This window comes from Astyanax mexicanus, chromosome 25 (assembly GCF_023375975.1).
Source record: "Astyanax mexicanus isolate ESR-SI-001 chromosome 25, AstMex3_surface, whole genome shotgun sequence".
NCBI lineage: Eukaryota > Metazoa > Chordata > Actinopteri > Characiformes > Acestrorhamphidae > Astyanax > Astyanax mexicanus.
In genome coordinates, this window is record NC_064432.1 from 955,637 (window position 1) to 983,152 (window position 27,516).

General features: G+C 38.8%; 1 protein-coding gene and 2 long non-coding RNA genes across 5 annotated transcripts in view; 1 reads left to right on the forward strand and 2 right to left on the reverse strand.

Moving 5' to 3' along the window:
- The window catches only part of ctnna2 (catenin (cadherin-associated protein), alpha 2), a 622,967-nt gene that overhangs the window by 189,967 nt on the left and 405,484 nt on the right, over window positions 1–27,516 (forward strand). The gene's annotated exons all lie outside the window — the stretch shown is intronic.
- Window positions 17,975–27,516, reverse strand: part of LOC125787714 (uncharacterized) — a 350,969-nt gene continuing 341,427 nt past the window's right edge. For both annotated transcript variants that reach the window (XR_007429492.1, XR_007429491.1), the window contains exon 3: window positions 17,975–18,625. This is a non-coding gene — a long non-coding RNA (uncharacterized LOC125787714). The remainder of the gene's footprint in view (window positions 18,626–27,516) is intronic.
- Window positions 24,160–27,107, reverse strand: LOC125787713 (uncharacterized). The gene is made up of 3 exons (XR_007429490.1): window positions 26,825–27,107; window positions 24,882–24,949; window positions 24,160–24,284 (listed from the first exon to the last, which is right to left on the reverse strand). It is a non-coding gene; the product is annotated as an uncharacterized LOC125787713 (long non-coding RNA).

Here is a 27,516-nt window from a genome sequence, read left to right on the forward strand (position 1 = left end):
GCATGTTTTTATCTTGGTGTTGGAAAACACAGATGCGCCACTGACCGATTTAAACCCGCACAACCAGCAAAGTTGTCAGCCACCTCAGGACCACTGGTAGAGCAACTAAACCTGCAACCAGGAAATTTAACCAGCAAACTTCTGCTCCCCAGGTCAATTTTTTATTTATTTATTTATCTATTTATTTATTTATTTTTTATATACCTCTTTCCACTGCAGGGTGGACAGTTTTGAGTACAAAGGTTAACCAATCTGGTGGCTTTTTCACACAGACACAGTTAGGCCTGGAACATTTGCACACTTGGCTGGGCCCTGGTTTCTCTGCACATGTAACTAAGTTTACCTGGGACCATACAATGAAATTGTGGTCAAATAATTGACTAGCCGGCCACGCTGCAGTTGTCGTAGCATTATTGGACAAGCTTTTATTGATGTTGTGTGAGGCCCGTATTCTTTGGGCCTCAGGTTTAGATAATATGCTGTGTTTGGCAAGTCATTAACACCATAGTCATGTTCCAATGGGTTGAGGTTTGCTGGTTGACCATGTTGAACAGTTCCAATGTCTTTTAAAGAGTTTAAAGAGAAGCCCAGCTGCCATTCAGTCACATCAGTGTATTTATGCAGTATTTGCATAATTTCCATCAGACAGGCAGTGTAATTGCTTTCTGAGTGTAGTGTGTGACTCTGTGTGACTTCTTATCACCACTTTTTCTCCTCATTATAGTTTCAGCGAAAGTCTTGCTGACTCAAACGGAGGGGATTTAGATTTCAGCGCATGTAATCCAGTAATCCACAAAGTTTATGTATGGTTCTGTGTGTGTGTGTGTGTGCATGTGTGCGTAAGTCTGTGTTGCGAGCTGCTTGTGGCCATTAAGCCATTGGCAAATCTCTACTAATGTTGACCTGGTGTGTATCAATAAAGGGTCTCTGGCTGTGGCACCATGCTCTGATCAATGAACTTTTCTCAGCTGTAATCTAATGTGCATTTGCCAGGTCTGTATGTGGCCCCGTGAAGGGAAATGAGGGATATTAAATACACCCTCATTCAATGACTGTGTCTTTGGAGTTAAGACAGCAAGTAACTAAAAAAGTGGGCTGTACCTCTTTTCTTAAGTTTCTGATGAGCTGCAAATAATCTGACATGGTTTATATGTATCTTCTAGTTTCTAGCTCTATATTAAAGAATTTTCAAGGTCTGAGTCGGAGGGTATAATAATAGTTAAAGCAGCACTAGGTAGGATTTCCTTGATTTTTTGTCCTTTTTAAAGAAGTGAAATTACAGCTTGAAACTCACTGCAGCGCTGCATTGAGGTGTAATAGGAGGAATAGCGGTGCTCTCGTGTCTGTGCCGGAGCTCCTCTGAGCTCAAACCAGACTCTGTAAGTTTTCCGAGGCGGCCGCGACCAACGCTCGCGAGAACTGCGACCTGCTTTCCGACCTTTAGTTCTAACAGTTCTACAAGGACTACTGGTTCATTCTTTACAAACTAACATACAGACACTCTGAAAGAAGCTGGAAAGAGACCGAAAATGTCTGTGAAAGACAGAAAACGAGAAAGAGAAAGTGAAGCTTTAAATAAAAAGTTAATTATGCTGAGTATTTGCAGCAGACCTTTTTGCCTTCTTAAACATATTTCTAAATTCTATAAATGATCAGCTGTCATTCGCACATAATTATAGATTCTCACTAAGATATTTTTATCTAAGGTTATGCAACACTGTGTCTCTTGACAAGCAGACATTTATACAGTTGCACCACTCTAGAGTTATGAAACCATTTACAGTTTTTGCAAGGCAAACAAAAGGCACATTTACTCAGGCAACCGATGGAGATTGTATTCTGGGAATAAAGAGTAAACAAATTGAGGATGAACAGCTCATTTACTTGTTTAATACTCAAAACAACATGCATTTTTGGCCAAATTGCGATGTAAAAAGTAAAAAATAATTATAAATTAGTAAAGATGTGAAAAAGTACTACCAATAAAATTGGGTGTGGGGTAGACATTGGAATGATAGAGCTCTATTGGTTTCAGCTGCAGCTTGTTTACTAATGTTTTGAGCTCAACTCAATATGTATTGTTGAGTTAGGAAACCTTCTGACTGAACAAATTTTGAACAATAAATCTAGATCAGATAAACATAAACCTTTTAATGCAACGATGTCTTGATGATTTTAATGGCATGCACGTTCTAGACTAGATGGATAATTTACCACCAGTGGAATCTGCTATTGGATTATAATTGTTAAATAAATGCATTTTAATACTTTTCTTCTGTAAGTTTAGGCTGTCCCAGGTGCTGCACATTTTCACAATCATATTTTGCAGTGTGTGGTCATGGGATTTGTTGTCTGTGGGGGATCTTGCCAGTCCTAGCAGGGGAGCTTGCGCAGCTCTCGTGTTTGGAACAGCACAAATTTAAGAAACAAGCAGGTGCCTGCACACGATTCCTACATGTGAAATGACTTCAGTCAAAACAAATAAACAAACAAAATGATACAGCTTGTTCCTGCACGACGCAGACCTCAGGATGCTGAACAGGGTGTGAACAGGATCTCACCAGCCTCTGTGTACTGAACAGATACAGTATAAAGACACTGTATTAATCCAGCAGGGGTGTTACAGCAGTGAAACACAATGTATGTCCTAGTATTGGTGGACACCCCTTCTAATAAATGCTGCATTCAGTGGAGTGATGGTCAGGAAAGGATTTTATCTTGGTGATAGAAAACACTGATGCGCTACTGACCGATTCAAACCCTGTCAACAGTAAATAATCACTTATCCATACCTATTTTAGGTACACAGATTCGGTGGGCACAAGACAAACACTCAGCACACATATTCCCCCACACCTTACACAGACAGACACACACACACAGCAGTGCACAAATCTGCTATAAATCTGCAGTGCAAATATTGCTGTTCCCGTAAATGACCTGCTGATACACATTCTGAGTGTGAATGCGCAGGTCAGTTTCCTCTGAAAAGAGCTGAACTTGGCTGTTAAGATACAAACAAGCCAAAGTCAGAGTACACCAGGCTCTTAAAGAGAATGACAAGTAAAACGCTGATTACTTTATTTCCTGTTACATCCAGAACACACCCATTATTAATGAAGTGAATTAATTTTGCGCGTTTTAAGCCACACAAGACGTACTTTTTGCATCATCACGATACTAAAGACCAGATACCAGAGTCTAACATAATGCAATTATGCAATGTAATTTATCACACAAATCCTTCCTCGGTCAGTGAAGCCAAAAAACGCTTTTTTTTTTTTTGGACGCAACTATTATTTTAAGCAGGTGTCCATATACTTTTGTGTTTTATCATCATAGTGTAGTTAACATAGTGCACTACATACTTTACAATACAGTGATGAACACTGTCAAATGCTGTGAATTACAGTAAATTACTATAAGAAATATATGATTGTGTTAACGCTAGTTAGAAATCAAGTTAGAAATACAGTTTTTTTTTATAAGTAACTACAGCTTATTAACATTTATGTAAATTATTCAATACATGTTTTATATTAGAATTAGGCCCTAAAGACTTCTAACTTCTTTCTAACACAGCTTAGGGGCATCTTCGACCTTCAGACCATTTAAAAATGGCTAAAACAACAAATCCCACCAACCCCCCACTCCTCTCCACACTCATTGCGTTTTCTCAGTATTCTATTATCTTATGTTTGTCCTGAAGCAGCTGTTCCTTCTTTCCTCTACATAGCAGCAACCGCTGCTCAGCAAGCTCAAGACGCTTCATTAGTTTTAGGAGCCGCTGTTCGGGAGCTACAGCTGTGAGGCCGAGAGCAGCCTCTGGCCATCCAACCATGATAGCAAAATAAATAAACATAAACAAGCAGGCGAGGAGAAACGGGGAAGACAATGCTGTTTTTTTTGTGTTTCAGGGGATATGGTGGAAATCACGCTACCATCCTAGGGTTCATATAAAAAAATAATAATAATAATAAATAAAAAAATAAAAATCAAGCTGAACAAACTTTTGGTCCATTTGAGTTTCTCATGACTTTGCAGCTCATGCTTGAATAATTGGACTCGTTTCCACAGTTTCTTTTTTACACCAAAGCAGAAAACTAATGTTGCCTATAGGGTAGCCCAGTGAGGGTGAAATAGATAGAGGATAGCGGATTTTGGCTTAGACAGTAGTTTCACTAATCCAGTTGCTTTTTTAATTTTAACAATTCAGTATGTGTTTGAACACATGATGACCCATAGCAGTGATTGGCTGACAGCGGCGTGGTATGCATGTGGTGTGTTTGTTGTAAAGAATGAACCAGTAGTCCTTGTAGAACTGTTAGAACTAAAGGTCGGAAAGCAGGTCGCAGTTCTCGCGAGCGTTGGTCGCGGCCGCCTCGGAAAACTTACAGAGTCTGGTTTGAGCTCAGAGGAGCTCCGGCACAGACACGAGAGCACCGCTATTCCTCCTATTACACCTCAATGCAGCGCTGCAGTGAGTTTAAAGCTGTAATTTTACTCCTTTAAAAAGATCAAAAATCAAGGAAATCCTACCTAGTGCTGCTAAAAATCTGTGATATTGTGACACAGTGGCCACTGCATCATCATTAACTGCAACTCAGTACAAGATTTACAACAAAGTAAATCCAACTAGTTTGAGAGACTCTAGATTGCAGCATCACTAAGCTGGCTGTTTACGTCATCACCTGAATGTTGACCATATAATCAGAATTTTTTTGCATTTGATCCCTAGTGATAACACATTCTTCAGTGACTAGAAGTCCCAGAGAGCATAATTTGCCCGACTCTCTCTGTGTGAGTCTCCGTATCACTCTTTTAGATGATGTAACAGCAGTTAGTGTCCTCCAAGAAAGTTCAGCTGTCTAATGATGGTGCATCAGCACCAGTTCTATATGGCTTGGTAGAGCTTTGTGTGAGTTTCCAGGTCTTAGCTACCAAATGGGGTGAAGAATAGTTATAATAGCATTGATAAGTGATGCTTTTTTAAAACATACTATTAATCTAACAGTTATTCATTTCACAGTGAATGAAAGTCTTTGCATGACATTGATAACAGTTCTATACGTGTTTCTATACTTAAATTCACAGTTTAAGCTAAGCTAAGCTTTAATTTATACTCAACAGTGACATGCCCTGCAGTGCATTTGGTCGGGGCTGTCGTGTGCATCTAGCTGGGCTGAATCACGCACTCAAGCAAGTAGTGGTATTACACATTTAAACGGATATTTTCATAGTTATTCAAATGTCAGATTTAATTTTGACAGCTCTAGTGTACATGTGAACACGTGCGAATGTGTGGGGGATCTGGCACTCACATTTTAAATTGCACACTCTTTGCATGTTATTTGGAGCACTCATTTTGCTGTCTGAATGTGTGTGTATTGATTTTAGTGTCAGAAGCGTTTGAATGTAAAAAAGTGTAGAAATGCAGGAAATGTGCTTGATGTCACTGGTGGAATATATTTAGCTGTAAGTAGCCTGCATCCGTGACTAATGAGACTAGATATGTGTCTTCTACAGAAAGAAAAAAAAAAATACTCTATGGTTTGTTGTGATATGAATAAAGACATGACTTTATACATTAGAAGGACATTTATTCAATTACTTTATCAAAGTAAAATCAAATAAAAACATTTTAAGTAGTTTCTTTTTTTTCCCAGAGCTATGTGTATATATACATATATATATATATATATATATATATATATATATATATATACATATATATATATATATATATGTATATATATATATATATATATATGTATATATATATATATATATATATATATATATATATATATGTATATATATATATATATATATATATATATATATATATATATATATATATATATATATATATATGTATATGTGTATATATATATATATATATATATATATATATATATATATATATATATATGTATATATATATATATATATATTAGGGGTGTCTCGATTTCGAGATTTCATTGAAATCGATTGAAATTATGTCATGGTCTCGAGCCTCAAAGTCAAAAAGAGGATCGATGGTCCCTCCCTCTGAGCTATTATTTTGTACATGACTGTTCCTGTATTTTTTTATTATTTATTTTGTTATGTTGCACATTGCTGTTTTAATAGTGCACACTGCTGCTACCAAAAAAGCCACTAGATGGTATTACATATATATCTCAATTAAATTATTTAAATTTGACCATTAGTGCCTAATGTGGTGTATTACAGATCACTTGTATCACTTTGCATCACTTATATCAAGCCCACCTTTTGAAATAAAATATTGTAAATTTGATGAATCAAACCAACGACTGACCATAGACTAATCTAAAACTGGCATAGATGTCTCTGCTGTAAAAAATAAGCAAAGAAAATCGAGAATCAAATCAAACCGTGACCTTAAATTCGGAAATAAAATCAGTTGATGTCATCAAATCTGTCCAGTCTCACTTTCCCTGATATCACAAAGTAAACATGCTAGTTTGCTAACATTTTCATATATCTGCCTCATCGAACCTCTTTCAGCATTGCTACTGTGGTGTTAGCCCGTCTCTTACAACATCGTTGCAGTGCTGTCAACAAGATCTGGCTAGCTTAATGTAAACAACAATGCTTGAGTCCTTTACCAAACAGGGTTATAATATATGGGACAGGGAACATTTCACTTTTCCACTGACATTTATATTATTTACCATGTTAATTATACCACACAACCTCAATTGCAAATGTCAAATAAAGGCATTGAAACAGATATATTTTCTGTAATGGAAATATAAAGACCCCAGACCTTGTGGCATAGTGTGTTGCATACGTGAAGCCAGTCAGTGGATCCATAAGTCATTATGGCCCTCCTGCTGGATGGTTTATGGCCCATAGTATGGTCAAAACTGGGCTCAGCTCAGTTTGTAAGCAGTCCATTTAGAAAAGTCACACGTACTTCAGTACCCTCTATTGTAAGAACTATTCTGTCTTGCTTTAGAAAAGACGTAGTTGGTTTGGTGGCTGTATGGAATGATTGCATATGTGAATATAAATGTTGTAAATAACAATAAATAGAATAACTGCATTGACAACATCTGCATGCCTACCTCCACAAAATGCTACACAAATAGGTCATATATTAAAGAAATAAATAAACACATTAATTTTGTCCGTTTTTATTCTGAAATAATGTTGAAGATAATGCAGTCTTTTCCATTTCACACTCAGTGGTCATGCTGTGCATGTGGCACGGCCTTCATTTTGCACATGCTGGTGCTGAAAATTGAGTACAGCACATGTTCAGTTCATGTCTTCAGCGCTGGATATGTCCTATGGATAGGCTTTCTCCTTAGTTAGAAAAAGGTGGAATAAATAAGGGTGGCTGTAAGGAAAAAAAAAAAAGAGAGTGACATTTTGGGTTTGAATGTCCTACTTTTCAAATGTGACAAAAGTAGATTTTAAGCAGGATGAACTGCTGGGAATTGCAGGGAAGACAGAAAGTACAGGAGGCTTCAGTAGGGGACAATACTTAGCCTGAAAGTAGAAGAGAAAAATGTGAAAAAGTAAAAAAGTAAAGATCACTGGTGACATTTTGTTCACTGCAGCTACTCTACAGATTCTCTGCAGAAAGGACGAATGTAGTCAGACTCTGCAGAGAGGAAAACAATGCAATAAAAGTAAAATGAAATAAAACATCTGTATTAAAAATGGGATTTTAGTTAATTCTGTCTGAAAAGTACAGATCACAGTCGGAACACTTTGTGTGTGGAAAAGGGCTGCGCTGTAGATTGCACAAAAAATAACAAAAGGTACGTATTTGACTGCAGGGCTACTTCACTTTACTGCAATTCAGGGAGGACAAATAATGGGTTGAGTGCCTTCACTATGCACAGGAGCATTATGTTATATATCTTTATACAACTGCAAACTGGAGAGAGAAAAAAAAAAAAAAAGACCTGAATGCTAGAGTGCTCCTTATAGTCTTGCACCACTGGCAGCAGCTTTCTCTTTCTGACATCTGAATATATATTTATATATTTTTATACCTTCTCCACTGACACACGAATAAACAGTTTTGTTAACTTCCATAACCGTGGAGCTATGGCGCTATCCCTTCCCCAAAGGCTTGGCTTGGTGGCATGGACGCAAGGTTAATCAATGTTGAGGCCGGCAATAAATTAAGTCCGAGTGACAGGCGAATGTCCATACCTGTCTGGCCTGGTGGTGACCAGTGATTGGTGACCGAGGCCCCAGCTCCCAGACCGCTGCTGAATCATCGGGATCGGCTGATTTAGTTACCGCCGCCCGGACGGGCTGATCTATCAATCGACCGGCACCTGTAATGCATGGCCAGGCCAGGTCAAGGAAGCTTGGGCAGGTGGCTGGACGGAGGTGAGGAAGTCCGAAGGAGGTGGGGGTGCAGTTTTGCGGTTCGGCAGGACATGCTTGGCCCCCTGAGCAGTAAAGAGGATTTAGAGAGTTGGTTAGCTGAGCTTAATCTTGCAGTTAGTGGGACGTGGCGCTAGCTGCTTAAAGAAGATGGATGCCCCGGCTTGCCTCGCCCTCTGGAGGGGTGGAGCACAGAAAGACTTAATCAGGCGGCAGGGCTGATGTTGTCCACTAGCGTGGCCTGCTTGGACCTGCTGCTGCCTCCAAGGAGGGCCTGGTTGGAGCTTGGAGCGTGGAGAGCAATGCTAAAGAGAAAGAAAGAATCGACCAAGAAAAGAGTTCCTCTGGTCCTAAGTATTGACTTGTGTGCTAAGCACTGTGTGAGGCAAGTAAAAAAAGAAGTGGGGACAGTTTAAGCATTCACATTTACTTTTTTGAGCAGTCAGATGTCCCCAGAACTTTAAAAGAAATGAAACATTTGTAAAGACATTGTCTTTGTCTTTATCACAATTTCAAGTCTTGATTATTTATTTTTTACGTTCTTTCTATGTACCTTGTCCGGCTCTGACCTTGCCAACAGTTCACAAGTTCACTGTCCTTCCTTGGAACACTTTTGATAGCTGGCAAGTTGCTACTGCATATCAGGAACACCCCGGAGACATGGTCTTGTTGGCCATGGCCATGTCGTCCTTCCTTATATCATTTTATGTAGGCATTGACCCCTATATATTGGGGACACCTCACAGTACATGCCTGGTATTTTGGAGATACTCTGACCCAGTGGTTTCAGCCATTACAATTTGGTTTGTATGTGATGTGGGAAAGGTAAGGGATAACTCATAAAGCCAAGATGTCCATCAGTACAGGCATTCTTTATAATTAAAATAGGTCCCTAGACACAGCAGAGTTAACCTTGCAATTCATTATGTTTGACAGCTTATTGGATGTCTTTGTCAGTCAGAATCCTAGAGTCCCATCTACCAGGTTTCTGACCTTGTGTATGACTTCTACAACATTTTCATTATCTGAAGAGTGTGCTACAAACTACTTTTTGCTTTTTTCTAAAGTAGGCCACTGGAGAACTTTGATATGCACAATATGGAGCATGCAACAACTCAGGTTATATGCGAGCATCTGTCCAGGCTGTAAAGAACGCAAAAAAAAAAAAAAAAGCACAACTGTTTGGTCGTCTGCCATCTTGCCCGAGGAGAGTTAATAATAGTGCGAGATGGCATTCTGGATAATGCCACGAAGAGTGCTTGTGCCTGTTTACCCGTATATCCCCACAGCGGCTCTTTGGCGCTTTGATGTGCCATCTCAGCTGGAGCCAGACACAATCTCACCGTAGAAGAATTCTCGTCTATTACTGAGAATACCCCACGCTATGCAGAGGAACAGACAGAGCCTTCATACGAGCACAATCCCTAATAAAGAGACACACACACACATACACACACACCCTCGCACAATCCCCCATTCAAGCTTGTTTTAATCACATCTCCTGCGACTTCTTGCTCTACCATGCAAAACCCGAGCTCCTGCTTGCATTGTTAGGACGATTCTTCTTGCTCCGCCACTGAATTGCACAGCTCTCTTATTCTTATTTTTGTTCTAAAGCAGTGAAAGAAGCCTTGCTTGAGCTTACCAGACTTGCCAGAGCAGTCTGAAGGTACTTTTCTGTACACCTTGTGGCTCAATTACTTTTGTGTTTGAGAAGGAGAAGAAAAGGGATGTGGCCTGGTTCTGTAGTTGTGTAGTAAATATATTACCAGCTAAACATTGTAGAGGGGTTTTCTAATATATTTCGAACTTGTTGTTCCCTTTTTTTGTCACCTCTTACATCTTTCTTCTCTCTCTCTCTCTCCCACACTCCTGCTCTTCTTTGTACCAGTCTTTTCTTGTCTCATTAGGTCTGGCTGCTTCTTGTTCTTGTCATTTTGTCTCCTCCTTTTTGCTGCTTCTTTTTTTCCACACCTGTCTGTCCTCCTCTTTTGGTCTTGTACACTCGCGACTACACATAACCGCTGCATGTCTGGTGTATGACATGAGGAACTTTTGAGCGAACGCTTCTCTCTTACACATGCATGTTCTTAAACGTACGTCAACCCTCTCTCTTCGTCTCAACTCCCTCTCTCTCTCTCTTTCTCACTTTCTAAACAAACCACTCTCCTTATACGAGTGGGCAGCAGAGGCTGCCAGTGGATCGCAGGTAATAGACAGCGCAAGTTAATTAATGTCAGGCAATCAAGCTCCATGCATTTCTCATAATTAAAGTTTCTCTGTCAGGGTGTCACTGGGTATTAAACCAAGTACCACGCTGGATCCAAAACCTGCCTTGATGCTCGGCCTGCTTTGTTTGCAAGCCTCTCGGAGGCTAGCATTTGAGTTTGAGTGTGTGTGGTGTGTATTGTTCTAATGGTGTGAATGCCGTGTGGGCGTCCAGCGGCGGGTACATCAGGACTGTTTCAGAATGTCAGCCACGTTGTGTTTGTGCTCATGTTTGTGTGTGTCTGTGTGTGTGTGTGTGTGTGCACGTGCACTTGAAAGCCATGCCTAATTAACCAGTCACACTGGCGACTGAGCTGCTGCCTGCATCATCGTCTAGAACAACAGACCTCCGCGAACACGTGCCGCATGCATCATCCTCTTATATCACATCTGTGGAAGCTTTTCTTCATTACACCACCAGGAACCATGTAGCTGGATTTTTACCAAGAAAATATTGTGTTTGTTGATATTGCAATTGTTTTGGCTCCCTGACCTGGACCAGATGTGGTCTGGGGCCGGATTAGCTTCTTTGCTAATGCTGTGCCTTTGCAGCTTCATTTGATTCTTGTAGATGTAGGTGCTGCTTCTTAATGCTAATCTGAAGTGTTCTGCAAAGGCTGTGTTATAAATAATGGGTCATGGTTCTACGTTTCTAGGCTGATTTGCCATTTATAACTCAGGAACTGTTGCTTTAGTGTCAGTCAGGAAGATCTGGACAACACAGACCCATCCACTCATTAGCACTCTCCCCAGCACTAGGAGGGTAAAGGCTTGCTCAAGCTTTTTTCTGATGCATGAGAATTCAGCAACCACTTCTTGCCGAACTGCTGCTGATGCCACATCACTGGGTAGCCAACACACTTGAAGAGAACTACAGCAACTCAGCTCTGACATATCTGCCAACAGATGCTTGGGCTGGTCACTATCACACTTAAAATGATGAGAGGAACATCCACCCAGATGCCCAAATGTTGTCTCTGACTGTCTACTAGGGCTGCAACTAGGAGTGGGTGATAAGGCTCTAAAATAATATCATGATATGTCATGGTATTTTCACGATAACGATACTTTTGGCGATATGACAAAACACTTAATTAAGAAAATTATTTAGAGTTTTATTATTGCACGCAAGATGACATGGCTAACAGATATTAAAAATAATAATTTTATCAGATTTCTAACAGTAGAAGTCAATGATCCAGAATGTCATGATACTAATAATACTGCACTTCAAATATCTCCATATATCCAGGATTAAAGTAAAATAAATGATACTGGACAGATATAATCTGTCTCTAGTAGATATATAATGGGAAATGAGAACAGTGTAATTTTTTTTTTGCTAAAAACAGCAAAAAAAAGTAGTACCCTGATGTGATAATTAGGTGATAACTAGGTATCAATTAGGTGATATGGTACGATATTTCAGGGTATAATATCGTTCACGATATGAATGTTTTGGTAGTCGACTAATCTGACGATTATTTTTTCGATTAGTCGATTAGTCAACGGTTATTTCTGACATGTCCTCCATCTCTAAAACCAATAGAAACAGCTAAACATGAGATTTAAAAAGGCATTTGATTGTCTAGATGTGGTTTTAACATGGAGAGTACTGATATTTAGTGAGTAACCTGTGTGACTAAGCCATTTACCCCCATTTATCTCCAACTGTGCTTTTGTCCCCATCACTTTGTGTAACGCAGCACTGTTACAGATTAACGATTAGTCAACGATTAAATTTGTAGTCGACAAATTTAAATAATCAACATTGCCGATTATATCAACTAATCGATAATCTAGGAAATGTTCTAGGTATTTGGGCACATGTGTAACACCTGTGTAGTCCAAGCAAGAGGCATGATATAAGTTATATATATGATATAAGTTAGCAAGGTAGGTCGGCTAGTGTTGCCTCCTGAACGTGAAGAATATACATCTGCGACAGGCCTAGCCATCATAGGCCTAGAGGATGTCAGTTATGTCCAGCTGACTAAGTGACCTGTGCAGGTGTGAAAGCTTAAGCTGCTCCTGGATCAGCTCTAATAGCCAAACATTTACCCTGCTCTGCTATGGGTTAGCGAGCCGGTTAGCCTGTTATCTGATCATGCCGACTGCGCCAGCCTGGGGAACATGGAGGTCGTCCAGGATTCTCTGTCCCCAGCATGGGTGATGGGCTAACTCTTGGCCCCGCTGTGTTTGACATTCACTTAACAAGCAAGCTGTCTCCTAATCAGCATACAGCCCAACCCACTGGCTCCCATCTCCAGGCTCCACCTCGGTCCTGTGGGGGACCCTGTCTGCTCTGGACTTCAGCCTTGTCGCTTTGTTTGTCTTGGGCTTTCACCAACAGCAGTGTGTTTGCTTTGCAGATTGAAAGCTCTCTGTAGTTCTGTTCTCTTGTCCTAGTCCTGAATGGGTATGACTTTCATTAGGCCAGTCAACCACCCAATGCGGACCACGATTCTGCTTTAGAAAAAAGGTGTTCTGTAGGTGTTTGGCAGCCTTTTTATGTGGGGTAGTGTGTGTGTGTGTGTGTGTGTGGCAGTGTTACCCAAATTGCTGCCACAGCCCATCCAGGTATGGCTACACATGCCGACCTCAGCTGTGACCAGTCCAAAGTGTTCCTGCTGCATGGGCGCTCCAAATACCATCTCCCAGCAAGAAGCATGGCAGTACTGCTGATTGAGAATCTGGCCTCAGCATTGCAGCACTGCATTTTGCAAGGCTGGCTGCTGTGTACACATGCAAACATTTGCACCGACTCCCTAATGCCCGGATCAGACTACACGATTTTAGCCCGATTTTGACCCAATTTTGACCCAATTTTGTCGGCGCCGACACATTGCGTGCGTCGGATCCCAATTTCAGTGGTCCGTGTAGTGTGACACAGTTAAAGATCAGTAATTTGACGTGAGCGACGGCGTATGAGCGTCGGACGGAAAGACTCTAGCATTTTAGAATTTTTGCCATTTTATCGCCTAGTTTGACACATGATTCTCCGCCCCTGCTCCCTGACTCTGACCAATAGGAAGCCAGAGCACAGAACGTTCTGTGGTGCACAGATGTAAAAACGGGAAAAGAAAGTGGCACAGTGGTCCTGCAGTTCACTGGACCAGAGAAACAGAAAAATAATCTAATAATCATCTAATAATCTACTTCATCCATGAAATATCCTGTTTACAGGCACTGAAACCTAAGTACCTTCATCTTTATCATACCTTAAGTTCTCTCTGGAGTACAAAAAGCATGTAATGTCCATTTGGGTCACCCAGGAACCGAGGAATGAGCCCACAGTCGCTTTACCCCCTTTTTTTTTTTTGTTTCTTCAGCACAAAAGCTCTACTTTCATCATGCAAAGCGCTTCTGTAGCCGTGATTCTCAGATTCTATGCTTCTCCCCCGCGATGACCTACGAACTCACGTGAGGACGTGGGCGATGATTGGTCGGTGACTAACGTGTAGTGTTGCCAGTCCCCCGAGAACGACGCAAAGAGTAGTCTGAGCTTGGCATAAGTTAAACTACCACTAAGCCTGGGATGCAATGTGTGGGCCATAGTGACAGACAAATACATCAGCTCAAGTTACTCAATGACTTTGCTATAAGTTTCTGTAGCAATTTATCTTCTGCACATCTGAGCGAAGCTTTAGGGTTCTGCTCGGTCTCATCTCCTACCATCTAATCCTCCCAACCCATCAGAGAGCATGCTGCCCTCTTTGCTCATGTCTTACCCTGTAAATGAATAGCACTCTTGTGCCTGTCCACAGACTTCCTTAGTAATAAATGTTCAGTGGGGTTTTAGAGGTTATCTCCAAGGGTCTCCTGGCTTGATCCTTGCTACAGCTGTCTTAATCAACTGTCTTCTTCTTCTTCATCCTTTCCTCCTTCGCCTAAACCCAGCTCCCCGTAGACTCAGCAACTTCCGCCCGCTATCGGGCTGCACAGGGCGATCCATCACCCGCTTTCCTTGCTGTGCCTCTAACCCTCCTTCCCATCTGTCAGTCCCTTAACGGCACCCCAACAAGCTGCTCTCCGTTTTGCTCCACCAACGATATACGCTCTCGCCAAATGGCATGACTATTCGTAACCCTATGGCTGGGTAACCTAGTGCCGTATGTTTTAAACCTTCTCTTAGAGACCCATTGCCCTACACAGTTTCAGATCCAGTTCCCTGCTCACCTGTATAGATAGATAGATAGATAGATAGATAGATAGATAGATAGATAGATAGATAGATAGATAGATAGATAGATAGATAGATAGATAGATAGATAGATAGATAGATAGATAGATGCGTAGTGTAGTGTCCGGGGGTGCATATAAATCTGTTTACTAATTATTAAGACCCTGAGACCATGATCTAGTCCTGATGAGTTGAGACTATTTTAGAAACACTTGGATAGATTACAGTTTCTGCAGTTTAACTTGCCTGTCTCCCAACTAATCGCAGTTATTGTCTCATAGTGTCTTTGTTGTTGGGGTTTGCCCAGCTTCCTTGTGTGTAAACAGCAAATGATGCCCCTGAGCAACATGTACAGCTGTTTGCTTTCTCTGCAGTCATGTCACATTGTTCGCTGAAGCCCAAAAAAAAGTCAACTCCGCAAAAAAAAAAAAAAAAAAAAAAGTGTGCTAAGGCTTTAAGAGACTTTAGTCAAGACTCAAGACAACATTTTCTAGAATTCATTCAACTATGGCCTCATTCTTAAAGTCTGACAGCAACATGGAATTTTAATATTCAATACCAATCAATATATTTGTAATCAGAGTATTTGATATATACAAGCCTTTTCAGTAAAGGTCTTGCTTACATTGGCTGTATATATGTGCCTCATCTCATTTAGCTATCTTTCTAAGATATCTTTCTATCCTTTCTTCCCACTGTGAACAAAACCAGGTTCAATCAAATACAAAGTTTTAGTATTCAAAATGGTACATTTGCAAACTTTAGAAAGTACATTTGGAAGTACTTTTACTACCATCTGTGAAGCTATTTTTGCCCCTGGCATGATGAAATATAAAGGTAATGATAATCCTAGGAATCCACAGAATTCATGAAAAATACTAGTAGTGCCTGCTAGTAGAGACATGGCTCAGTGAAGCAGAGTGCACATGTGTTCAAAAAGCTCAAAGCTCATTCAAAAAGAAGCAGTGAATTCTGGGATATTCTTGTTTCCAGGGATTTCTCTCTTTAATTTCTTTTTCCCTCCCAGAAATCCCTGACAATCGAAATGAGCATTGCTCAGCATTGCTTTTTGGTGCAGAGACTCATGCACCACAGTGAGGGATGCTAACAGAGTGTCTATCCGTTTCATCAGCTTGCAATGAGCCACGGGGAAACTTGCCACACGAAGCCGATCATTGGTTGATTTGATTGGATCATTTTTTTGCCAGTAACCTCTGGAGCAGAAATGTCAGCCTTGGTGCAGTGGTTTCGTGCACAGTGAAGCGGCAGCCGTTGCAGTGAACCAGCCAGCTAATCTTTAGCTGTCTCCTGCTTGAGTTTTTTAGTCCTGATGGATCATAATTATAAGACATGGATGAAACATCATGTCCAAAAAGGGTGGGGTACGATTTGATTAGATGTCCTCTCTGAGCCTGCAGGAGTGTCCACTCTTCCAGATGCTGCCCTGTCTTTCACTGTTGCGGCACAGAGATAGACAGATGGAGCTTTTGAACTCTACCAAGCTCCTCCACCTCCACCTTCACCTCGACTGATAATGAGAAAAAGAAAGCAGCCCTCAGGTATAAAAAAAAAAAAAAAAAAAAAGAGAATACATTCTCAAGGAGGGACCTTTCTCTCCCCAATTTCCTTTACAAGGACACTATCTGCCAGGCACAACTTGGCCTTGGTCTGGTAACACATGGAAGGAAGGAAGGAATGGGAAAGATTCCAACTGCGTTCTCTTTAACCACCTAGATACACTCCTATAACATAGCTCCTTCAAACCTTTAAAACAAACAAACAAAAAAAATCGAGTTGGAGTAAAATTACATAGACCATGTTTGTACTTTGTAATTTAATGTACCTTAAATATCAGGACTATACAACAGGACTATTACAGTACAAACCAAAAGTTTGGACACACCTTCTCTTTTCCAATGTGTTTTCTTTATTTTTTATGACTTCTTACATTGTAGATTCTCACTGAAGCATCAAAACTCTGAATGAACACATGTGGAGTTTTATGTACTTAACAAAAAAAAAAAAAAGGTGAAATAACTGAAAACATGTTTTATGTTCTAGTTTCTTTAAAATAGCCCCCCTTTGCTCTGATTACTGCTTTGCACACTCTTGGCATCATTCTCTCAATGGGCTTTAAGAGGTGGTCACCTGAAAAAACAAACAAAAAAAAAAAAGAAAGAAAGAAAGAATGGACTGAAGCAGAAAATTTCAAGGTGTAAATAATATGTTTACTGAAAGAATAATCAGCAAGACAGACAGCGATAATGGCCAACGTTTACAAGAGTCATAAACCCATAAAGTGCACAACAACAAAAACAACTTCTCAGATCTTTGGTGGATTACGGATGGTGCTTCAAATATATATATATTGTAATTGAGTAAAAGTACCTTTACTTTGGTAAAATTCTACTCAAGTAAAAGTAAAAGTACCCATCTAAAAATCTACTCGAGTAAAAGTGAAAAAAAAGTACTCAATTTAAACTTTACTTTGAGTAAAAGTTACATAGTTACTTTTAATTATTTGATGTAAAAAAGTAAAAACAAATCATAAATTAAATTGTTTTTAATGAACTATTATTCCACATAATAATTTAGATCTTTCAGGCAGTATTTGTTCAGACCCCCCCATAAAACATTTTCAAGAACAAGTGGTATAGGTTTCTATGATCCATTTTTTCTTTACAAAAAAGTTATGGTCATATATGTGACTATAAACTGTATTTTTATAGTTTTACAGACAATTGTTATTTTTCCCAGCATTTTATTTTTTACTCAGTAATTGGGAGTTTCCCAATGTAGCAAAGTAAATTACTTTTGTTAAAATGTACTTGAGTAAAAGTTTTAAAAAAATACCTATTTTAAGAACTACTTAAAAATGACAAATTACTCATAAAATCTACTCAATTACAGTAACTTGAATAAATGTAATTCATTACTTTTCACCTCTGGTCCGCAAGTATCTTTAAAAGTCTGCCCTCTGCTTGATAGCCCGCGAATGAGGGAGCCTGGAGACGTCTTAAAGAGCATCATGTGGTTCCAGCGCTCACGCGATTGGCTGAGCCATCCACCAGCCAAAGAACTCTATAGGATGGTGAGATGATTGCGTGATCCACGTGACAGCTCTACCTACGATCAGAGTGACAGCATGGGAAAAAGAGAGAACGATAGAGAGAGACATGTAACAGATATCAAGATCTGACAAAAAATACAATTTGGGGTGTCTTACTCTTTCTCATATTCTAAGTCAGGGGTGTCCAAATTTTTTTTTTGTTGGGGGCCAGAAGGAGAAATATATTTGAAGTCACGGGCCACAGACTCTGTAATAAAACACATAATGAAATAAACCACTTTAAATAATACATTTTTCCTGATTACTTTCATTTACACACCATTTTACTTGATTTAATATCTTTATCTATCTTTGACAGTGTTGTGTAAACTAAGATTTTTCAAATTGATGTTTCATTTCATGATGTCTCTTAATATTAAACTCCTTAATTACGGCAACTTTTAGACTCTTTGGCCCGTTTTTCTGCGCTAGAACTGCGCACTCTCTCCGCTTTTAGACTCTTTTGCCCCGTTTTTCTGCGCTAGAAATGCGCACTCTCTCCGCTTTTAGACTCTTTGCCCTGTTTTTCTGCGCTAGAAATGCGCACTCTCTCCGCTTTTAGACTCTTTGCCCTGTTTTTCTGCGCTAGAAATGCGCACTCTCTCCGCTTTTAGACTCTTTGCCCTGTTTTTCTGCGCTAGAAATGCGCACTCTCTCCGCTTTTAGACTCTTTGGCCCGTTTCTGACACCTAGCGTTCAGACTTTGAATCTCAACATTATAAAAACCTGCTTAACAGCGGGACAACTTTCATTCTATTTCTAAAATACCTCGCGGGCCGCTCCAAAAAAGGAAACTTAGGACCCCTGTCCTAAGTTGTCATGTAGATCCTTTCCCTTCTGCTATTTTCTACCTTCTAATATTTTCTATTTTCTACTAGTCTCTCTGTATGTATCACCCCTTCTTTTTCTGCCACCCCCAACTCATTAGACCAAAATATGTCCTGTCAAAAAATAGGACCAAAAAACAGAGAGCTGCAAAAAAGTAAATCATCCTTCATAAGTTATCGGCACGCTTAATACACCCCTCTTTCAGATAATTCAGTCAGGGTGTGAGCAAAGTGGAGTTCATAATTCCTCTGCATTTTCATTAATTTGTTCTTCATGTTAGCTGCCCGCAGTAATCAGGAAAATAAAATGGGACCCGGAATAGTGATAAATCACCACATGGCCGTGTTGTCTGTGCCGCCGCTTTATTACCCCACGCTGATGAGAGAGAAAATGGACTTCACGGCTTTTGTGCTATCAGGGAAGAGTATCTACACACTGAGACAGCAGGTGTGCATCTTTGTGTATGTGTGTGTGTGTGTCTAAGTGTGTCTAAGTGTGTGTTTTTAGGCAGTGCTTGATTAAAGAGCTGTGTTTCAGCTACGTATAACGATAGTTGAGCAGGCACACATATCAACATGCAGCTCATGTTATTTCATTTATTTATTTTTCTTGTCTTTTAATCTTTTTAAGCTCCTGTTTTTGTTTGTGTTTGCACGTTTTGTGGCAGTCTCGAGTTCGGTAGAGACGGCATGTCTGACTGTGTGAATCCAAACACGCCTGAATCAATCTCCTCATGGTGTCTCCTCGCTGTTCTCTTTCCTCCTGTGTCGCCCTGCGGCATCCCTGCATTTTTCCTTAAGAAACTAATGTGGTACCACTTTAAAATAAGACTGCCTTTATAAAGGGTTTATAAATGGTTTACAATTAGTTTATTAATGTTTACTAATTAGGTTGTGAATGCCTTAAAAATCATTAATAATCAGTTATAACACATACGTAGAAAGAGCAACAGTATAGATGGCTGTGTAATATAGTTCACTATTTGGCAAACAACAGGTCATTGTTGCCCTTTCTACGTATGTGCTATAACTGATTATTAATGATTTTTAAGGCATTTACAACCTAATTAGAAACCATTAATAAACTAATTGTAAACCATTTATAAACCCTTTATAAAGGTAGTCTTATTTTAAAGTGGACCACTAATGTTGCTAATACCACTATCCTGAAAATGAGGCTCGGATGGTTGGACTGCATATGTGCTTATGTTTGCTTTTGTGTGTGTGTGTGTGTGTGTGTGTGTGTTTGGGGAAAGAAGCTCATTTGGAGGGAGCCACTGCCATATTGCAGAAGCTGATGATCACAGGGCCTAGACTCACCCTCCCGTTCCCCTAACATCTGTAAAAGTGTGATGAACCAGCAGTGTTTGCAAGTTGGGAGTTAATGCTCTTCTGTCGTGAACTAAAAGCTATGGGACATATTTATGTGGCTTAGTTGTGCCACATTGAGGCTGTTTTTTGGAAATAGCAAAGTCAGAGTCCGTACAGTTGCTTAATTAGTAGTTTAAACACAATAGAGCAGGGGTGTCCAAACTACGGCCCGCGGGCCATTTGCGGCCCGTTTCTAAACGGGCCAAAGAGTCTAAAAGCGGATAGAGTGTGCAGTTGTAGCGCAGAAAAACGGGCCAAAGAGTCTAAAAGCGGAGAGAGTGCTCAGTTGTAGCTCAGAAAAACGGACCAAAGAGTCTAAAAGTTGCCGTAATTAAGGAGTTTAATATAAAGAGACATCATGAAATGAAACATCAATTTGAAAAATAGTTTACACAACACTGTCAAAGATAGATAAAGATAGTAAGTCAAGTAAAATGACGTGTAAATGAAGTTATTAGGAAAATGTATTATTTAAAGTGGTATATTTTATTATTATTTTACTACTTTTGCAGTTACAATACTGTGATACGGATGCATCAGTTTTTCATATCGGAGTCGGACACTGTTGTTAATTTAATAAGCAGAATGCCTCACACTGTGAAAGAGACGGCATCATGAAATATGTAAACCTTTCTTTATTTAAACATTGCAGGTTGAAATTTTGCTGATTTGGTGGATACAGTAAGCTTGCTGTTTGCAATTAAATGTTAACCATGTATGTTAGTTACTCTGAATCCGAGTTATGAACGTGAGAGCAGTTGTGTTCGGCCGTCAGAATTGAGGCAAAACATCTTTGACCATGTCAGGGTTAAGGTAGGCAGTCAATATGATGACTAATTTTCCTAGCTGGATTACTCGCTGGTGGTTTATGACAGCATTTATCTGCACGCAGTGCTAGCTGAAGTTTCAGTGAATGGATCAGACTAACTATCTGATGCACAGTTTTATAAATTTCAGGACCAGTATTCTGCTGTTGATTAGCAATGGATCTGGTTATTTTGGAATAACTCTGCATCATAACAGTAAAAAAAAAACACCCTCAGATAATTTTCTCTCGTACTCCACACTCAAAAAAATAATTCGTTGGATTTACTTAATCCAGTTATGTCAACAATTTCCACTAAACTGAGTTGTGTTTGATATAATTAAATCATTTATTTAGGATTCAAGTGACTATTTTTTGTAATACCAACATGGCTGTATTATGTAAACACAACATAACTGTATTATGTAAATTCAACATGACTGTATTAGGTAAAACCAACATGACTAGATTATTTACAACCAATATATTGGTGTCAAAGTTAGCTTGGATTAAATTAATAGGTTTGTGTATAGATAACTAAATCGACCAACATAAACTCAACAAAATGCTCTTTCTTTTGTTTTAATTAACTGTGTTGATTAATGACAACAGAAAGGTATTTCATTATACTGAACTAAGTCACTTATGTAAATGTAACATAACTGCTGGTTTACCAAAACTTAAGTCAGTTAAGTTGAAACTACAAAGTATAGTTAGGTAGGTCTTTCTCAATAGTAATATATGTCTTTCTAAAAAGTATTTAACTAGTTTACAAAACTAGTACATAACTAACTGTTACAACTGCAGTTATTTTAAGCTGAATAACAAAATCTGACAGTCAGCATTTTCCAAAATGTAAATTCAAATCACAATTACGTTGTTTCTGTGAAATAATTATTTAGCACACAGACAAACCATGGTCAACTGCATACATTGCAAACAAAAGGAGTCCTTTATGGTCATTTGCAACATTTAATTGGTATTTTTTGTCCTTTTACAAGGTTGTTTTGCAATGTGCACACAACAAAAAGTACATGGGATCCCAATTTACCTTTACTTACACACAACCTTTAGCTGAACTGTTACAATTCTTTTGAACATCTTACATTTCTGAAATCTAAATCCCTTTTAACTCATTAGCCACACATTAGATAAAACACAACTGCTTCTGAGTTACAATTTCATCCTTCTGAACTGCATTTAAACAAACATTAAATCAGGTCTTTGTAATCCGGATCCAACGCGATACACAGTTAGCCTAAAGAAACACGCTTAATTAGCTTTACATTTGAGAACCCCAAGAAGTATGTCAAAACCTGACCCTGGTTAAGAAACCCTGCATTAGATCATTTTATTTCTTCATATAAAAAAAAAAACACATCTTCCAATAGAGAATATAAAATTGCCTGAATTGAACTTTCCTGTTTACTTTTGAGACTTGAAAAACATCTGACTTAATAAGAACTTTATATTAAAACATCTCTTTTCAATGCCAGCAGTTTCTAATTATGATAAAATAATTTTTAAAAGCACATCTTCTATTACATTGACCCAATATAATAAGGCATAAAATAAATAATTAAATAAAATAAAATTTCCTTTGCTTATCAATTCCATAAGTGCAACACATTAGCCAGATCATTATCAAAACACCATGCTTAAACCAATACATGTAAAACATGGTACCAGTGACTTCTGTTCACTTTTCCCCTCACTTTTTTAGCTCCACTGATCCTATTAGACACAGTTTAGTTTTATAATTACAGACTGCATTTAGTATGCCTATTTTATCCTCTTGCCTGTCACAATTATATATTGAATAATATATTTATTTTAAATTATAAATGGACCTCAATCTTTTTTCCCCTCTATTACTCAGTGCTTACTTAAATCATGTGAATTAGTTAGTATATTGACTATTTAAAAACAGTGGTTTTCTTTATAAATTTAAACTTATTTTTTTTTACTTATATTCCAATATCTGAATATTCAAATTAGTTAAACATTTATCCTCCATAGAGCAGCTATTTGCGTGGTGGGTCTTTCTGAGCACTGCAGTGACACTGGCATGATTGTGATGGTGTCAAATGGATTATGGTGGAGCAGTGTGTACCTTAATTTTAGTTGGGTTGCTCAAATCCAGTGTGCACACAAAGCCAGAGAGAAAGGACTATAAGACTAAAAAGTGCTACTGTATGGTCAGTGGAGCTGTTCAGATAGACAATGAGAATAGAAACCAGGATGATTAATGTTGTAGCATTAATATAAGGGTAACGGAAACCTTGTATCAAACAATTAAGAAAATTTAAAGTGAACCCCAGCTGGTATCACTTGTAAGCCTAAATTGGTGCAAAATAATGGCGGCACCCATATGTCAAATAAGTAGAATAAAAGCACTTCTGAAACTAATAATTTATTGTCCGTTTTTTTTTTTTTTTTAACAACACCATAGCTTAGTGATTTAGAGTAATAACAACATATTAAGAAATAAGTGCTACCAGGCAGGGTTCCTTTTAAGAAATTTCTTAATACCCTTTGATGCATGGCGTTTTCCTGTTCTGGCTTTTAATATCCCTCCTTACTCCCTTTTGTGAACATTTTTAAAACGTTAAAACATCAAACATTAGAACTTCAAACAAAACCAGAACACTAACATTCAAATTGTCCTGGATTTCAAATACCTCAGGTCAAAGTTGTCCTCTTTGGAATACTCTGAAGTGGCACTCACTTTCAAAGTCTACACTTTCCCTTCAAACAGTTTGTTTTTTAACACTTGAGCCTTTCTTGACAGTTGTTTGTCATCCAGTTCCATAACAACTTTCTGCAGAACCTCAAACGTGTACTTAAGATTGGTTGGGTAGCTCAAATCCAGTGAGTACATGAGGCCAAATAAAATGGCAACTGCATTTGCAATGTTTCCAAGGGTGCGAAGTACTTCCACTCCTTCGATGACTATACCGACATCTTCCAGGTCATCAGTGGGTTCCGCCCCCTCCTTCTTTACAGCAAAGACTCCCAGAACTGTCTGCTCCATCTCCTGCTTGTCCTCAACATCCTGAAAGACAGAAAAAAATACACCATCAGCCAAATGACATAGACCCACACACACACACACAACCAATTCCAATCAAGTTTTTCCAATCATCAATTTGAGAAATGAAACTGCTTTAGCACTTCTGCTAATTAAGTTAGTAAAAAGGAATTTCACTATGCAGTTGTGACAAATATTTCTGTCTTTGTTGAGGGAAGGACGTGAGGGTTAAATTTGCATATGGATAAAAATAAATAATTAACTACTTTTACTTTCTTCTGCATCACAGTCTTTACACTTCCACATTCATGGTACTGAAAAAAAAAACATAAAAAAAATGCATATACAATTACCATTTGATATCTGTTGCTATTTTTATGCATTCCCCATAGTCCATTTTACTAGCTCATATTAAATATATATCTAGTTTTAGCCTTTGTTTGTTTATCAAAATACTGACTGCTTTTCTGTGTATAAATTTCACCCACATCTACTTTAATTACCGCTGCTAAGGTACATTTACATTTAAAATTGAACTGCTCAACTACATTCACGATTGAAAAAGCACTGCCACTGCTAAATGTATTGTAATTTGCTGATATACCTTCTTGGATCTTAAAAAAGGTCTAGTGTTCAATAAATATTAATAGTAACTTTTTTATTGTTTTAAAAATATACACTGGTAAAATAAGTGGAAAATGAATGAGAGCATGCAAATAACATTTGGTATTCCTATTATTTACTTTTTTTCCAGTGCTCATTTGTAAAGTGATTTGAATGCAGCTTGTTAAAGGAGCTGGCACAGGATGGTCAATGAGGTCAATCTGGATTATAAACTATTAAACACATGTTGGGGCAAAAAACAGATATAACTTTAAATCAATACATGTTAAGAAGACCATTAAACTTACCACAAGAGCCAAAAAAGGTACACCACCCAGCCTACAATTGCAGGACTGTTCTTACTGACAGAGACACCCTGTAATAACACACAAGTTGTGGTTAGAAAAATAGGAATAACTAGGGGAGAAAAAAAAGTTTACCAGCTCTGACAAAAGCAAGAAATGGATTTAAGATTATTAACTGTTTGGCATTTTGAACATGCAGATCTGCTCTTAATTGCTGATACATTCATTTTTGCACACTTTAAAACACACAGGTTGGGTTAAATTACTGCAGTTGAGGTGAGTTTAAACAGGATTCACTCAGTCATTACCATTGCTAATATTGGTTAAACTATCTGGCTAAGCGCTAGAGACTATACTTTAGGTTATATTATACAGTAAATACAGATTTTAATAAAGGAGGAGCTACTTATGAGTTTTGTTGGCTGTTTGTCTATAAAACAGTTTTATTAAGAAATATATGTGTATCTTTGAAAAACTTAAAATAATGTGACATCAGGTCAGAGCAGCTTTAGTAACGATTCAAATTAATTAATTAATTAATCAGTCAGTCAGGCTATTCTGTTGGCTATATAGCTAACTAGCTAGTCAGCAAGCAAGGAAGTTTGCTAGCTATTAATGTGTCCGCTTTTGGTACACTAAGGCCATAAAATTCATAATATAACCACACACTTACATATAACCTTTAAAGATTACATTACAAAAAAGCACATATACAACGATAATTACTCGGATGGATCAAGATTCGCCCGCTTTTCACCTCGCGATCCTCGCCGACGTTTCTCGTTCATGGACTGAACTTCTGAGCATGCGCAGCATTTGTCCTACGGAAGCTTGTGCAAGTCACACAACACTGCGTTACCAAAGCCAGTTTACTGGAGAATACGCGGGCATTAAACCAAACTAAGTGGATTGTGTGGCTTCAGCGGGTCTTCAGTTTATGTTAAATCAGCCAAGCTGAACTTGGTTTAAAGCTAAAATGAGTACCGTGCACTTAAGTTATTTGTTTCAAACATTGTATTTCCCTGTGGGTATGAGCCCAATCTAGCTAAACCAAAAGCACTTCACAAAATATCCCTTATTTACCGTGTGAACCACATTACACTACTAACGCAACTCCGAGACTGGCCGTTTAATGACGTTAGCCTGCTCGCGCTAGCATACTAGCGCCCTAGCACAAGCGAAGCTCATAATTCACACATTTGAAGACAAATATGAATAATTAACTACACATAAAAATATATTTTACACTATATGTGGTTACAACACCCCTATGATGCGATCGAAAGTCCGTGAATTGAGTTTAAAAGTTTGTTTTACGAGCTATGCTGGCGCTAGGGTGCTAACGCTAGCGAGCTAACACTAGCAAGCTAACGCTAGCGCCCTAGCGCTAGCATAGCTCGTAATTCACACATTGGTTGGCAGATATGAGTATCCAGATACACGTAAAATTAAAATGTACACCATATGAGGTTACGAGACCCACATGATGCGACCACAATTCCGTGAATTGAGTTTAAAAGTTTGTTTTACGAGCTATGCTGGCGCTAGGGTGCTAACGCTAGCGAGCTAACACTAGCGAGCTAACACTAGCAAGCTAACGCTAGCAAGCTAACGCTAGCGCCCTAGCGCTAGCATAGCTCGTAATTTACACATTGGTTGGCAGATATGAGTATCCAGATACACGTAAAATTAAAATGTACACTATTTGAGGTTACGAGACCCACATGATGCGACCGCAATTCCGTGAATTGAGTTTAAAAGCATTTTGTGATTAAAAAAACGCTAATGCTAACTTGGCTAGCTAGCTAACATGAAGCTGACTGGCCAGGTAGATATTTTATTACACAGTGAGGTTTCTCTTACCTAAATTCCCCATACACACGAACCGCTTTTAATAAATTACCAAGTACAGCTTAAATATACATATATTTATGACTAATACTCACCGCACTCTCTGCTTTTCCAAAATAAAATGGCGCTGCTGCTGAAGAGAAGTCCACAGACAGCCACGAATGTCCCGGATGAAGAAAGTAGCCAGCCTGTTGAGTTTACTTCACTGGGATGCGTTCACCAAACATGCACTTATTAATTAAATCAGACAACTTAACTGACTTTCATCACAGCAGTCCAACTGACTCAGGTTTCACTTGCTAACACAAAGCTGTTAAGTAATTTTAATTAAAAATACTTGATTAAAATCAACAACAGGGTGAGTTTATTTTTTTGAGTGCACAGTGTCCCTCATCTCCGTCAGAATCGGTTTGTTGTTTAGCCTTCAGGCCTGTTCTCATTGCTGTGGTATTTTATATTTCTTTGCGCTTACTTTAATAAAATAAATATACTGTTGTCTGCCAGCAAAGATGGCCAGTGCCAATTAGGAATGCTTCAGAAGTGTTGGCCACGGAACAGAATAGCAACTGCACTGGTTTGAACCAGGCTACATGCATTAGCACTTCAGCACACAGCAGCAGCACCATTAGTACAGCTCTCCTTTGAGGTGATCTGGCCAACTGCAATTTAATTGGATTCTTTAGGCAAACTCATATTACGAAGATGAGAAGGAATTAACCAGAGACAAATTAGTGTAATAAAAGCTCTTGGATCAGTTTCCCTGTTGCATATATGGGTGGAACAAACC